Source organism: Camelus ferus, chromosome 7, assembly GCF_009834535.1.
Source record: "Camelus ferus isolate YT-003-E chromosome 7, BCGSAC_Cfer_1.0, whole genome shotgun sequence".
Taxonomy (NCBI): Eukaryota; Metazoa; Chordata; class Mammalia; order Artiodactyla; family Camelidae; genus Camelus; species Camelus ferus.
In genome coordinates this window covers 54,675,671-54,690,133 of record NC_045702.1, presented here as the reverse complement: position 1 = coordinate 54,690,133, position 14,463 = coordinate 54,675,671, and the positions used below count along the sequence as shown (strand labels likewise).

At 32.7% G+C, this 14,463-nt stretch overlaps 1 long non-coding RNA gene across 1 annotated transcript in view; it reads left to right on the top strand.

Annotated features, from left to right (window-relative positions):
* Positions 1 to 4,482: 4,482 nt before the first annotated feature.
* LOC116664953 overlaps positions 4,483 to 14,463 on the top strand; it is a 54,177-nt gene continuing 44,196 nt past the window's right edge. The window contains exons 1-2 of the long non-coding RNA XR_004321509.1: positions 4,483 to 4,668; positions 6,298 to 6,422. This is a non-coding gene — a long non-coding RNA (uncharacterized LOC116664953). The remainder of the gene's footprint in view (positions 4,669 to 6,297; positions 6,423 to 14,463) is intronic.

Sequence of the window (14,463 nt, the reverse complement as noted above, 5' to 3'; positions counted from 1 at the left end):
GGGTGGGGTGCTGAGATTTAACAAAAGAGAAAGAATCCTATTTCCCTGTAGGCTGACTGTGGTGACAGCATTGGGAATCAAGTTAGAGAGCCATAAACAAAGGGCTGTTGGACAACTTCCCTCCTAAACATTCTCCAAGTAGCGTTCTTTGTAAAATTCTCAAGGAGCAGAGCCAGGTTTTATGAAGCTTAAAGCTTAAAAATTATTTGGACCCTTTTTATTAAAAGAAGAATACAAAATTAGGCATATGAAATCTGATACAAAAGTGAGAATTACTTAGAAAGAAAAATCACAACATATTTACGTATGTTTTACACTTTACAAAAAAATGATTTACAAAAATCATTACATATTTTAAAAAGCTGACAAATACCATAAACATCACAAAATGCAAATAAGATGCATACTTTTATTAATAACTGCCTCACATGCTTCTACATTTCCTTACATTTTTTTGGCTACACGTTCTTTGAGTACCCCCTCACATAAAACAATAATATAACACTTTCATAAAGAGAATAGGAAGATAATTCAGTCTTTTAGTTGATTGAAATTTTTTGTTACTATTAATAATTTAGAACAGTTTTTTCAGATCCACAGTTTACCACTAGCACTATCATATAAAGTTTTAGGGTTGTTGTTCCCTTCATTTATAAACTGTAAGTCTAGGAAAATTTTTACAGACTAGCTTTTGAGTATGTGCATTTCAAGACCAATATTTTACCCTCCATTTCTACACTTCTAATGTAGATGTTTTTCAACATGATTATAGAGTAGTATGCTTCTTACTCCAGTGCTAACGTCCTTGGGACATGGCACCAGCTTAATTGGCATGATGGATGGTAGAAAGCCATTCCTCCACAGAGACTGCTAGCAATGATGTCTCTACCCATGCCAGACGCTGTGAACCACAAATCTGTATCATATTAGACTTAGTCTCAGTGTATCCCCAACTCAACTTCCTTCTAGACAATTCTTGCTAATTGCTGCAATCACTCCAATCCCATTTACTGTGAGGAAGGTACAAAGAAAACAAAGTGAAGAGAGAACGGTCTTAGCAGATTTCAGATAAAATGTTTTACTTTTGCAAATATTACAAAAGCATGTGCTCACATGCATTGCTAGGCTCCCTCACGGGGCCTTGGAAGTAAAAGGCCAGTGGTAGTAAAGGGCTCTAAAGCTTGTGCTTCGTTAGTTTCTAGGTAAATCCATCTCTGCCTGGACAGTCGTGTTTTGTTTACCAACAGCTAGTCTCCTGAAATTCCTCCCTCACCCAAAGATGATGACTCTTCATAGACACTGACAGAACTGTGTGGCACAAAGCATCCACAGAGCTTCATGAGTATTTGTTCAGCTAAGTAGATCTCTTTCCACACCAAAGATTATTTCAGTATTTCAGTGTATTGGACTAGAAAGTTTAATAATGGGTTTAAATTATAGGTTTAAATTATGATCATATGTTTATATTATGATGGCAAATAATAGTAATGATAATAGTTAACTTACCTATAATAACGTTTCCCTAGGTTTATATGGTATTTTAACTTTTCAGTGTACATTTCCCTAAAACACCATGGCTATTAACTAGATTCACTGTCACCAGTAAAAATCTGGATAATACATGTAAATATGGATTAGCAAAAAGACCCATCACTTCACTTATTTACATAGAACAAAACCTGCATTTACCTACACTACGGTGATTTAATGTCTGAGCAGACCCAGCAGGAACTACAACCCCTCCCCCATGTAAATATGTGTCATTCTGTATACACAGACTACCTTTATAACAAAATGAAGATTAGATAAATCTGATTAAAAACCATAGTATGTAAAAACCATTCTATTTTTATAAATATGCCATTTAGGCAATTTCAAGCATTATTTTGAAACCTAAAAATTAATCTATTATATCACAGATTTATTTTATGACCTAGTTACTAATGATAAAAGTCAAAATAATATTATTGTAGTAGTTATGAAAGAAGAACAATACAATAGTTAATTATAAAAATATCTGTATTTTGCTTGAGGCTTCAACTCTTTGGGTTCTAATGACAGTTCTGCCTCTTACTAGCTGTTAAGTCTTGGGCACATAACATAAACTCACTGAGAGTAAATGAAAAAAATAAGAATTTTCCTTGTCCAAAAAAAATCTGTATTTTGATGATGGATTTTGACCCCCCCCAAAATTTAAATGGTAAGAAAATGTGTATTTTTGCCTTTCTATCTCTGTTCTAAAAAATATTATAATTGGATCATTTTCTTTTAAATATAATATATAAGAAATATGAAAATGAGTTATAAACAGGCACACAATAAGTATTCTGATTTTTGTTTAAGTGCAGTTAATCTCAATAGATCAATAGTATGTTAGTTAATTAGAAAAAAACAGTCAGAATACCACTTTATTCTAGTGATAAATCCACTGGTTCACACTGCTTCTTGAACATGATAACTTTGTGAACTTACATCATATAACACCACAAAACTGTTTCATATAATCAAACAGTGGACATGTATGTGTCTGGATGATTTCCTGTGGAAGGAAAATTGATTTGAGAAGGTATTCCATAGAAATCCATCTTGGTATTCACAACTGATATCTTTTTAGAGTATTTTTTAATATGCCAAAGAAAATGTATAACCACCACATCTCATTCAACTAATACTAAATTAGAGTTTCACAAACTTATTTGAAATTAAAATTAAATTTGAAAATAAGTAACTGCACTTCTGATCAAAGTTTTGGATTGACTCACCACTGCTTTGGGCTCAAATTTTCATTGAACTCTACTTATGGTGTAATTTTTTAAAAGTTAAATCTCATACATAAATGACCACATTTTTATTTCCGTGCCCAACATGTTAAAAGCAAGTTGTTTTAAAGGTTAGCTATTATAACCTCCCAATATATAGGTCTTTTTACCCCTTAAGATAAGGCTCTTAATCTGGGTCTATAATTCATGAACCAACCTTGATTCTGTGAAACTTCTGACATTATATCCATATTTTTAGTAGGGGGACAGGAACTGTTAAAAGAAGGTAGTTCATTGTGTGCATCAGATTCTTAAAATACTCTGTATGCACAAGATGTCAATACCTGACTAACTGACATCACTGACATCTGGACTGTAAGAAAGTGAGGCACTAGAAAGAAAATATTTGGATTTTCTAAGAAAATCATTGGAGCCATGAGAGATCATGTATGAATGTCTGAATCCAACTGAAATTTCATGTTAAGTTAATTTTATTTATACTTATTCTTTGCTTCATTCAAAATAGATTTTCCTCTTCCTTTGCTGCAAACCAGTCACGTATCACAGAAAATATTTAAATGAAGAAGTATACAGAAATTTTCTCTTAGTATTTCTGAAAGCTACTGGACTCTCAGGCTACATGTCTTTCTTTCAGTTCCAAATAATTGTGTAACAAGAACTGTTATTTCCATTCAAAGTAAATAAAAAACAATCCCAAACTGGTTTACTCATTTTGTTATACCTAACACAATAGGCTACTTCAAAAAATAAGAAATGAGCACTGCTTTTTGCTTCTGTGTGGTGTGTGTGTCATTTGCTAATGAAGAGCCTACATAAATATATAGTCTATCTTCGGTTTTCTGGCTTAGCATTTCAGCACTCTGTCTGTTACCTACTTCCTAAAAAGTCCTTGTAATTTGCTTTTCATCCTCTTCAAGACATTAATTATTGGTGTTCATTGATATTTAACTTGTTAAAACTGACAGTTTGGAAACCACCAACATATACAGGCAGGACTTCATCTTTAAAGATGTTATTTTTAGAGATTCATTTAAAAAGCGAAAACTTCCTTGCTGCATTTTAAATTTCCCATTAATTGAAAAGGGTATTGATCTTTATTATTATTTTGTTTTGCTGTATTTTGCTTTATTTGCTATTCCTAAGTGAGTAAGACACCTTCTTTATTTTTTTCCCTCATGGGGCTAATTTTGGCTTCCAATTAGTTTTGTATAGGATCCAGAGATGTAATACATATAGACACACACACACACACACACACACACACAATTTCTTAAGAAAATAAAATGTGTACTTTACTGATACTTGCATTTAAAAATTATATTAGAATAGCCAGAATTGAGAGTACAAAGTAGATAAAACCTTTTTGTTTATGAACACCAGAATAGTGTATTGCATCTACCAGGTTGTTGTAAGCTAGCAATACCACCCTTATCAGATGGTTTTGTTCATCAGACACTCATTTTCTGAATTAATTCATTTGAGATTAAAAATTAGAGCTTTTAGAAAAATTTTTGGCTACATTATCCTAAAAAAAGTTTAAATTTGAATGATAATTTTGCCCTTCATAAAATATGTATACACTTCAACCAAGAAAAAATTATTTAAAAAGTTTTAGTGAAAGAAAAAATATGTCCGTTTTCCTTTTATAATGTTGAACAATATATGATTTTAATATTGTGAAATTGTCTGAACTCTGCTATATGAGATGACTGATTAAAACCAGTTGAATAGCTTAGAGCATTTTATAATTTCTCTGTAATTTATTCATGAATCTGCTGCCTGGAATGACTGGAGAATATTCAGAAGGCTTAATTCAGTAAATTCCTAATGTGAGCTGTTTCAGAAGACCAGCCTGAAAGGAGTTCTTATTAATAAAGTCCACAGAAAAGTAAGAATGTATTTGCAAATTTTAAAAAACCAGATTTTTGACATGAGTTTTATTGTGTATATAAGATAGTCAGCTCATGCAGTTTCTAAGTCATATTTGTGTAGATGACTTTACTGCCTCTCCCAAGATTTTCATTTAATCTTCATTCTGACTGACCTCAGCATGGTTTTCTGAAAAGGAAATTAGTCCCTGGGAAATACACTCCACACCCACCACCAGAACACCTTCTCCTGGGTTCCAGGAGTTCAGCCCTGCAGTTAGTTCAACAGCGAAATCCAATCTTACCCACCATAAAACACACACTAAACACTAACCGGCATCTTGTGCAAAGTTGTGTCTTTTTTTTTTTTCCTTTAATTCAAGAAAGGTATAGAAACTGATTCATTTAAAAAAATCTGGCTTAATTAGAGCCACTTTTCACCTAGCAATGATAAATTATTGATTTAATGTAAGAGAAATTTAATGAAGTCTATAGATAATTCAAGAAACGAGTTTAGACACTAATTTTAAGATTTTTTTCCTTACTCAACATTACAGAGAATATTAAGTGTGTTCCACTTTTTAAAAATACTTCAAAAAAAAATAAATTTTTTAAAAAGCGGGGGAGGGTTTAGCTCAATGACAGAGTGCCTGCTGAGCATATGCACAAAACCCTAGCTTCAACCTCCAGTACCTCCATTAATAAATAAATAAATAAACCTAATTACCTCCCCAAATAAAAATAAATTTTAAAAACTCTATTCTCTATTGGAGATATTAACAAACAGTGAAAGGCATATGAAGGAACTGGATGAAGCACTGCTTACGTCATCAGTCTGTAATGTTCTAGATAAATGTAGCCCAAATAAGCAAGAGGAGCTTAAACTCTTGGCAAAATGTTACCAATCTTATACTCACTAAGAGATTTCTGATGTATTCTGAGCTCCCTCTGAAGACAGTGTATTAAAAGGTATCAAAACAGATTAAAAAAGCAAAAAGTACAAAAAGCATAATAGCTAAATTAAAGTTTCTATTAGAATTGCTTTTACAAGTGATGCAAGGAGTTCATATTTCACTAAGTAAATATATAATGACTTGTTGCTACATATAGGGAATTAAGTTTGTTTTTCTCATTAGGAAACTGTTTAAAGCACAAAGATGAAAGGAAGTTCCTATTTCCCTTAATTTAAAGACTAAGCAGGCAGTGGATATAAACAGAGAGATGAGTTGCAGAAAATTTAAGTGGATGAGACATAAGTCTAAAAATTGTTCAACCACACATCTACTAAAAATGCAAATAAAATCATATGTCATTCTCCCTATCAAATTAGAAAATACATTTTTACATAAAATAATGCTAGATGTAAACAGAAACTCTTATATATTCTGCTGATGGGATGTAAACTAGTACAATTTTTCTGGAAACAATATGGCAGTATAGCTTGTGAACTTAAAAATAGTCATGTACTTTGATGTGCTTCTACATCCCCATCTAAAGGGCTAATCAGAAATGAAGTCACTCGTGCACAGATGTTCTGTTTAGTATTACTTACATTATCAAAAATTGGGAATAACTTAAACACCCAACAAATAAAGAATAATTAATTATTATATGTGAATGTATTATAACATTTTATTTAACTATTGTAGGTAATATTTGGGAAGATTATTTCATGATTTGAGAAAGTGCTCAGGATGTAATGGGAAGAGAAATAAGCTGCTGCACCAGTGTGTTGTCAATTAATGCTGCGTATACATATGGAACTCCTTCCCTGGTAAGTGTATGTAGAATGATTATAACAACTTCATTCTTTTCAAAAGAAAGACAATGTAAAATTACTGAAAGTTATGCATTTATGATTCCAGACCTAGATTAAATACTAATCTATATTTGACAAAAAATATTTGACAATAATAGGACTTACACATTCTTAAAACTATGCCCAGGGTTCACTGAAGATTTTAGCATTCGTTTGGGATACTGCCAGCGAGAAAATGTTTAAAATGTTCTCTTAACCAACACCAGAATACTGAGATCTACCCAATTTTCCAATGTCAGTGATCACTCAGGAGACAGAGCATGGTAGAAGGGAATGTGATTTGGACGCTAAAAAGCAGTAGGACATGCTGATACCAGTTCACATGCTGATACTTGCTGGCCTGTGTCAAGGTTATAACCTGGTTTGATGCTTATTTCTCAAGCTAAATGTTATGTTAACCTTAATCCCAAATGTAATAATTGGATGCAGGCCTTTGCAAAGCTATGATGTGACCACAGGGATAAAATCTAAGATACCAATGCCCACATAATTAATAAAAATGATAGAGAAAGAGACACTTGCCATTGACTTTGCTTTTACTTTTCTTTTTGTGGAAAAATCTGTGTAATAGAACCCATGGTTATTTTGAATTACCTTTTTAGCATATTCTTAAACTTCCTAGAAGGAATAAGGTCACTTCATAATTGGTCATATATATTTATTTTTACCGATAACTATTGAGTGATTTGATACAAAACAGTCATGGCTACTGTTTTTAATTTGCAACGTTTACAGTGATAGACATATACTTGTCTACACTTAGAGACAGAACTGATCTTATGTAAATACATAAAGTCTCTTACGAATTTCCCCCATTTTCCTCTACCTATTACCAGTGATCACCAAATGTTAGAGAATCAGAATGTATGAATTTAAAAAAAGAAACATACATTTAACCCAAATGAAAAATTCAGTTCCAAAAATCCAGTCTTCAAAATTTTATATTAACTGGTTAATCTGTTTCTTAGAATCTTTATTATATTTCCAAGGGCAGAATCAGCAGGGTGATCTAAATAATTACACATATTGCTGTACACACACATACATACACACAAACGTACTATGTATATAATTTGGAAGAGGAAACATTTCTACTATATTTACTAGTTTTTAGATGTCATGGTCCTAAATTTGCTGTCTTCATAGTTCAGTTTCAGAAGAAATATGTCTCTAGAAGTGTTGCCATTTTTATATGTGGATACCTTTTGGGGTAAAGCTCAACTTATACACACTGCTTTGAATGTAATCTGTTTTTTTCCCTCTAAGCTTGCACAGAAGGCCCATATGATCACATCCATATGTAAATCAAGGGAAGTTTGTGCCACTTTTTGTCTACTGTGGATAGACTGGTTCATATGACCTTCTGAAAAGTTCATATATCTCCATTCCAATTCATCAGGAGTTCTTCTGAAATGTCAGTGTTGCCAAATTTGGGCACAGTGCTTTTTATTTTCTACAATTGTCTCAAGGTAACATCAGCTAGATCTCAGACAAGGAAAAAATATTATTTGATTAAGCTTTTGAAATCTCTCAAGAACAGAGGACATGAAAAAAATAAAACCCAAAGGACAGAAATTGATCTTGTCCATAAGGACAGCCCAAAGTATCATACTAAAACTAAAGAAGATAAATGATGGTGTTGGAGTTTTAACTCATTGCTGATTGGTTTCTAGTTGCTGCAAATCTTTCCTTTTAAGAATTTATCCTTGGAAAAATCAGGAAGATAGTAACAAATATATCATTCTTCAACAAATTGTTACCTCTTTTCATTTTGAGTCCAGAGTGTCTCTAGAAATATAAAGGTATAACAGGGTCATATGTTGGAATATGGTCCTTTGTATATGAAATAGATATTGAAAAAAAGTCACTAGAAGAAGGGACAGATCACTGTCAACATATGTAAACACTGTATGTTTATTTAAATTTGTTGAAACAATTTGGTCTTCAGATTGGGCTAAATAATATCACCCTTTCATGATTGTTTTGATTGTTGCTATGTGTGTATTGAACTATGATTTGCAGTTGTATTCTTTTTCTATTTCTGAATATGAAATGGCTTAACTATGTAGCACATGTGATTAATGTGCCTCAAATGTGTCAGTTTGTATATAGGGAGATCAAAACTTACTTCTACTTTTGTCATGGATTATGGATTATCTGGTTAAATTTAGATAAATTATTTAACATCTCAAAACTATAGTTTCCTTTCTCAACAATAGAGATAATTCTACCTTCTAGAAATAGCAGAACATTTAAAAAAATTAAATGGGCTTTTTGCACTCAGTATTTTGGTAGAAAATGTATTATTTAATTATACCCCACTTACTCTCTTACAAATTATTTTGTAAAGTCTCAATTTGGGGGAGAGCGTTTATTTTTATTACCATATTTTCTGCTGTCAGCCACTTTTCCTGATTGCATGCATGTTACTAAGGAATGTGATACGTCTGAAAGTGGGCTGTGGTCCGTTTCAGGATGGAGATATGATAGAAAGCATATCTCTCTTTTATTAGTACTCTATTCTAATTACTTCTCTCTGACCCTTGGACTAAGCCCTTCTTTGGTCTGCTTCTGTTAGGTTATTTAACATTTACTCAGTTGCAATGAAAAAATTAAAATGTCCCTCTCCCAACCCAAAGTTGCCTCTTTTCTATTTTCTTAGGTACACATTTGTCACATTCAGCCAGTTCATAGCAACTATATTTACATTTTGCATCTTTATGCAATTTTCAAAAATATTGCATGCTTAATTTTCTGTTGGTTTAAACTGTCCCATGGAACAATGAAAGTTGAATTTTAGTGATGTGGTAAGAAGATAATAAAGTTCTTAATTACATAGCCTCCTTGAAAAACTGAGGTTTCCTCTATCTCCTCATTCACTGATTGTCTGATATACAAATTATAATTTGTGCATAGAAAGGTCTTCACAGTAGAATTATGGTAAGTGTTATGACATTGACTGGGGTGGGGGAAGTTGAGAAGAGTTGCCTCAAAAATAGGATTTTTTTATTGAAGTATAGTCAGTTTACAATGTGTTAATTTCTGGTGTACAGCATAGTGATTCAGAAATATATATATATACACACACACACACACACACATATATCTTCTTTTTCATCTTCTGTTTCATTATAGGCTATTACAAGATATTGAATATAGAGGGGAGGGTATAGCTCAATGGTAGAGCACATGGTTAGCATGCAGGAGGTCCTGGGTTCAACCCCTAGTACCTCCTCTAAAAATAAATAAGCAAACCTAATTGCCTCCCCCTCCAAAACAAACAAACAAAAAAACCAAACAAACAAACAGAAAAACAAGGTATTGAGTATAGTTCCCTGTGCTATAGTAGGACCTTGTTGTTTATCTATTTTATGTATAATAGTATCTGCAAATCCCGAACTCCTACTTTATCCCTACCGCCCCCCAACCCTTCCCCATCTGGTAACCGTTTGTTTTCTATGTCTATGAGTCTAAAATAAGATATTAATCCAATATATTAATCAGTGGATCATGAAATCCAATCCTTTGTCCTACCAGATGTAACATAGCTCATGCAAAGACAGATCAACTGCTTCAAGGTTTTGGCAGAAGATGAATCTGAAAACACTGACAAAGTCAAAATTGTAGATATTCATTTTCTTTTTACACATGTATTTTGCCTGTGAGGCAGTGTAAGCTCAGAAAGGTGAAATGACCGATAGAAAGTCTGCCAGTTCTTACTCATTTAAACCATGAATAAGTCAATTTTTAGGATTCCAAAGATATCTTTCTCTATAAAATAGCAACGGTTCTGGTGGAATCTGATTCCTTTCTCCTACCGGTAAGGTTTTTATGAATCCTAAGAAATTCTATAACTTTCCAGTGAACTGAGTTGTGTCTCATTTCCCACAGAAAATTCAGTAACAGTATTTATTGAATACTTGCTATTAGGTTTATTTGCACTTTGCTGCCTTAGTTCCATGACATCCAGATGCAGTCAGATAAGCTAATAATACAGGTTTTCTATGGCTTCATCACTTCACTGGTGTGCTCCTATACAAATGGGTTATACTTATTTTTTTCTTATCAGTGTATATGAAGAAGGAAAGGATTATGACTAATAAACTGCAATTTTCCAGTTGATTCTACATGTGTTCTCTAACAATTTCAGTGAAGCAAAGTTTTCCAATCTGAATATAGTTGTCAACAATGTGGGCTCTGGACTGAGGCAGACCACCTGTATTCAAATCCTTATTTACGCTATCCGGGAGCTTCAGTCTTCTTAACCTCACTGTGTTCATCAAATGAGATAATTCCATAGTTTTTCTGTATGAATTAAATGATAGTAAGTACGTAGAACAAGTATGTAGAAATGGCTATAATGTATTTTGAGAATCAAATAAATATAAATAATTTGCCACAATTTGTTAATATTGTGGCAAATTAACTGATATATTATTGCTAACTCTGAATATAATTAGCAAATTTACTTAATTTTTATAATTTAATTTTTTTAAAGGAGGTGCTGGGGATTGAACCCAGGATCTGATGAATGCTATGCATGTATTCTACCACTGAGCTATACCCTCCCCTCTATAATTAAAACTCTTGTTTTCCCAGAGACTAATCTCCTGAATACAGTACAACACATATGGAAAAAATGTTGACAGTTTGGATTATGAGCTTGATCCCTAGTTGGATTCTTCTTCATCCAGTTGACACTTATTCTAAAAACTTGGAGAGGAAATTCAGAGACTAAATTTAAAAATTTGTCTTCAAGCTAAAAATCCATCCAGACAACCTATTAGAAAACTGAGATCAACAAAACATAAAAGAAAAACTATATTGAACATAAAAAGACATGAAGATATAGCTCATGGACTTTAGAACAGTTTCTCCTGTGATTGGAGTCTGCTCTCAGCAAGGAAACTGGCCCAACGTGCTGCCAACATGTGAACAAGTTATCTTTTAAAACCACATAAACTTCTTTTTTCATCTCCCAAGACTATATAATGACAACAAGACAGATTGTAAGTAAAATTCTGAGTTAGTTCTTTACAGAAGGCCAAAAAACATTTTGAGTATTTTTCCTGGAAATAAGCCAATCCAATGGATTAACTTGGATTTATAAAGGATTCAGTCTTTAGAGTCATTTCTCTGAAAAACTTCAATATGAAAGCAAAGTTAGTGGAAAAATTGCAAACAAAAATATTTTCAACTGAAAGAATGAAAACAGCTTCAATCTTCTTGGTGATCTATAAACTATCCAGCCTAAGCACCGAAAAGTAGTAGAAATTCAATGTGCTTGTTTTTAAAATTCAGACATGTCTGCAGTTATAACCAGTGAAAACCAAATAAGCTGATCTCTGTGCATGGGATACACCTGGTCATAATAACAGTATTTAAAGTTTATCCTAATTTTAGAAGCAGTTTATGAATATCATCTTAGAATCAGGTGACTCTTACCATGTTGTTCAAAGCAAAAGCAAAGCAAGCAAACAAATTAAAAAACTCCAGTGTAACACTAATTCTCAAGGTTCATGTAAGCATTTAGATGCATATATATTGGCTGAAAAAAGTCTAAACTGAAAATCACTTAATGAATTATAAATATCCAGTATCTATTGGTAGATACTGTTATTTCTCTTTAAAAAGAAATCCATTTTTAGTAAAACTTTCGAAGATTGTTTAATTTGAAAATCATCTCCCCCACTTGACCTCTGCCTTTCCCAGATCTCGACACAAGCCTATGAGTTATTAATTTCAACACTGTCTCACTCACCATGAACTTTTCCCAGAGCTGAGAAAGAGCTCTTCACTAAACGCTTTTTCCAAAACAGGATTCAACAAGGGCAAATGCAAAACAATCCACATATGACAGGAAAATCACAAATGCAAATACAAACCAGCAAAATAGTGGCTGAACTCCAGTTACACCTTTGGAATAGTTTTTGGAAAATGCAAACTTTCTATTCAATTAAGTAATAAGGCATTTAGAGAGGCAAATGAGAGCTGGAATCCAGGATTTCAAAATGAAATAAGTTCTTTATAAATTCAAATCTCATAGCAGAATCATATAATCCACAGGCCATATCTCCAGCTGCACCTGTATGAATGTGACAAACGCAAGGTTGCTTAAAACTAACTCAGCAAAAAAATTTAAAGTAATTGGATACCCAATGAGAATAGATTCCAGCTTATAAATTATGTATTTATCTAATAAAAGAGAGAGAAAGTTACTGCTTATAAAATGTTCTGTGTAATTTCATGTTTTTTTAAGGCTTTATGTATCCACAGCATACATGTATTCCTAGGGACCTACTATAAATACATAATTTTTTAAAAAGAAGTGCTTTTTATAAATATAACTATGATTATAATTCACCTTGATTATGAGAAATTAATCTTGATTACAATCAATTTGTTAATTTTTTTTGGCTAATAAATTTCCATATATATTGCTCCATCTTTTATTACCCTAGTTTACTTTGGAAAATTGAAAAAAAGGACCATAGAAAAGAAATAATGGGGAATGAAGGTAATGTGATTGTTGTCTCCCCAAATACTGGTTATCCTGGTGAAGATATTTAAAATATAAAATATCTCCATTGCTGAACTAGAATAGAATATATTTTGAGCATATTCAAATATACTTTCCATAATGCCTCACAACAATATAGTCAAAAAGCAATGAACATCTATCCAATAAAATAAATTACCCCAATTGTCAGTATGCGCTCTAAGATTTTTAGTCTAACATTACTTAATTAATAATTTGTCATGCAAGTATCATCTGGCTGATTATGTATATGCCAAATTATTGCCATTATTTGCTCCAGCACCTTTAATTCAACAAGTTCATTCAGTAAAATGTGATCACAGTCTAATATTAATTAAAACAGAATTTTTGGTAAATGGAAGACTATGATTGATTGACTTTTTACTCTAACTGAGAGCAGATTCTGTGGAGTCCTACAGTATTTAAAAACTCAGTTATTAGATCCTTTTAAATGCAATCACACAATAGATATAACCCAGCCTCAGAGAGGTAACTTAGGACACTATGCTAGAAGGTGTAAAAATCCCGTTTCTTCTCCTTCACTCCAGATCATGACTCTAGTGTAGAGCTGGGAATTGAGATGAAGATACTTTATTTGTATGCAGAATTGGGAATAGGCCCTAGAGGCTATGGAGCAAGACAATTGCCATTAACTGGGCAAAGTCATGGTTTACAGATAAGGAAGATGGCAAGTCCAGAAACCAATAGGCAAATTGATGTATTCGTCACAAAATGAGCATTTTAGAAGAGATACAGATGGGGTAAATCTTAACACATTTCGGATATCTGTGGCGTGTAGAGGTGAATGGGGAGAGTGATGAAGGTGACAGGGAATGTCACACAGGTAGCACTGACATTTGCTTTCATGGGCTAGTGGATATACATTATGTGGATGAAACTGGTAGACTTTGAAAGCCCTGAATGGTGTGGACAGTGGGTAGCAAATCCAGTTCTTTGCTTTTTTATTTTCTATACTCTTATAATCTTATTTCTTATGGAAAATATTTCAACTACCTTATTGAAAATATTAGTAGAATCAGTATTTTCTTGCTGAAATAAACACAATATGAAGACAGACATTTAACAGTATTAATAAGCAGTTCACATGTGTTGGATGCTTAGTATGACCTAGCCACCACCAGCCTAAATAGTATGAGCACCATATATTTTTTATGAAGTAGTAATGATTTATTTACATTTTATGTGTGATGTAACTAAAGTTCATCAGGATTGTATGAATATCTCTTTGTAGTAAAGGAGGAAAATCACTTTAACCCATAGGTAATTATGCCCTCTGCTGGTGGTTAGAAGATTCTGTACCATCTACCTATTGAAATGATGCTCTTCAGTATGAGCATCAGATGATTTCAGCATGTGGATAATTATGCATTACTTTTGTCACTGTGGTTTGCTGATCCTCAGGTCAGAATTTTAGAAGAAGATTTTGAAAATATGAGA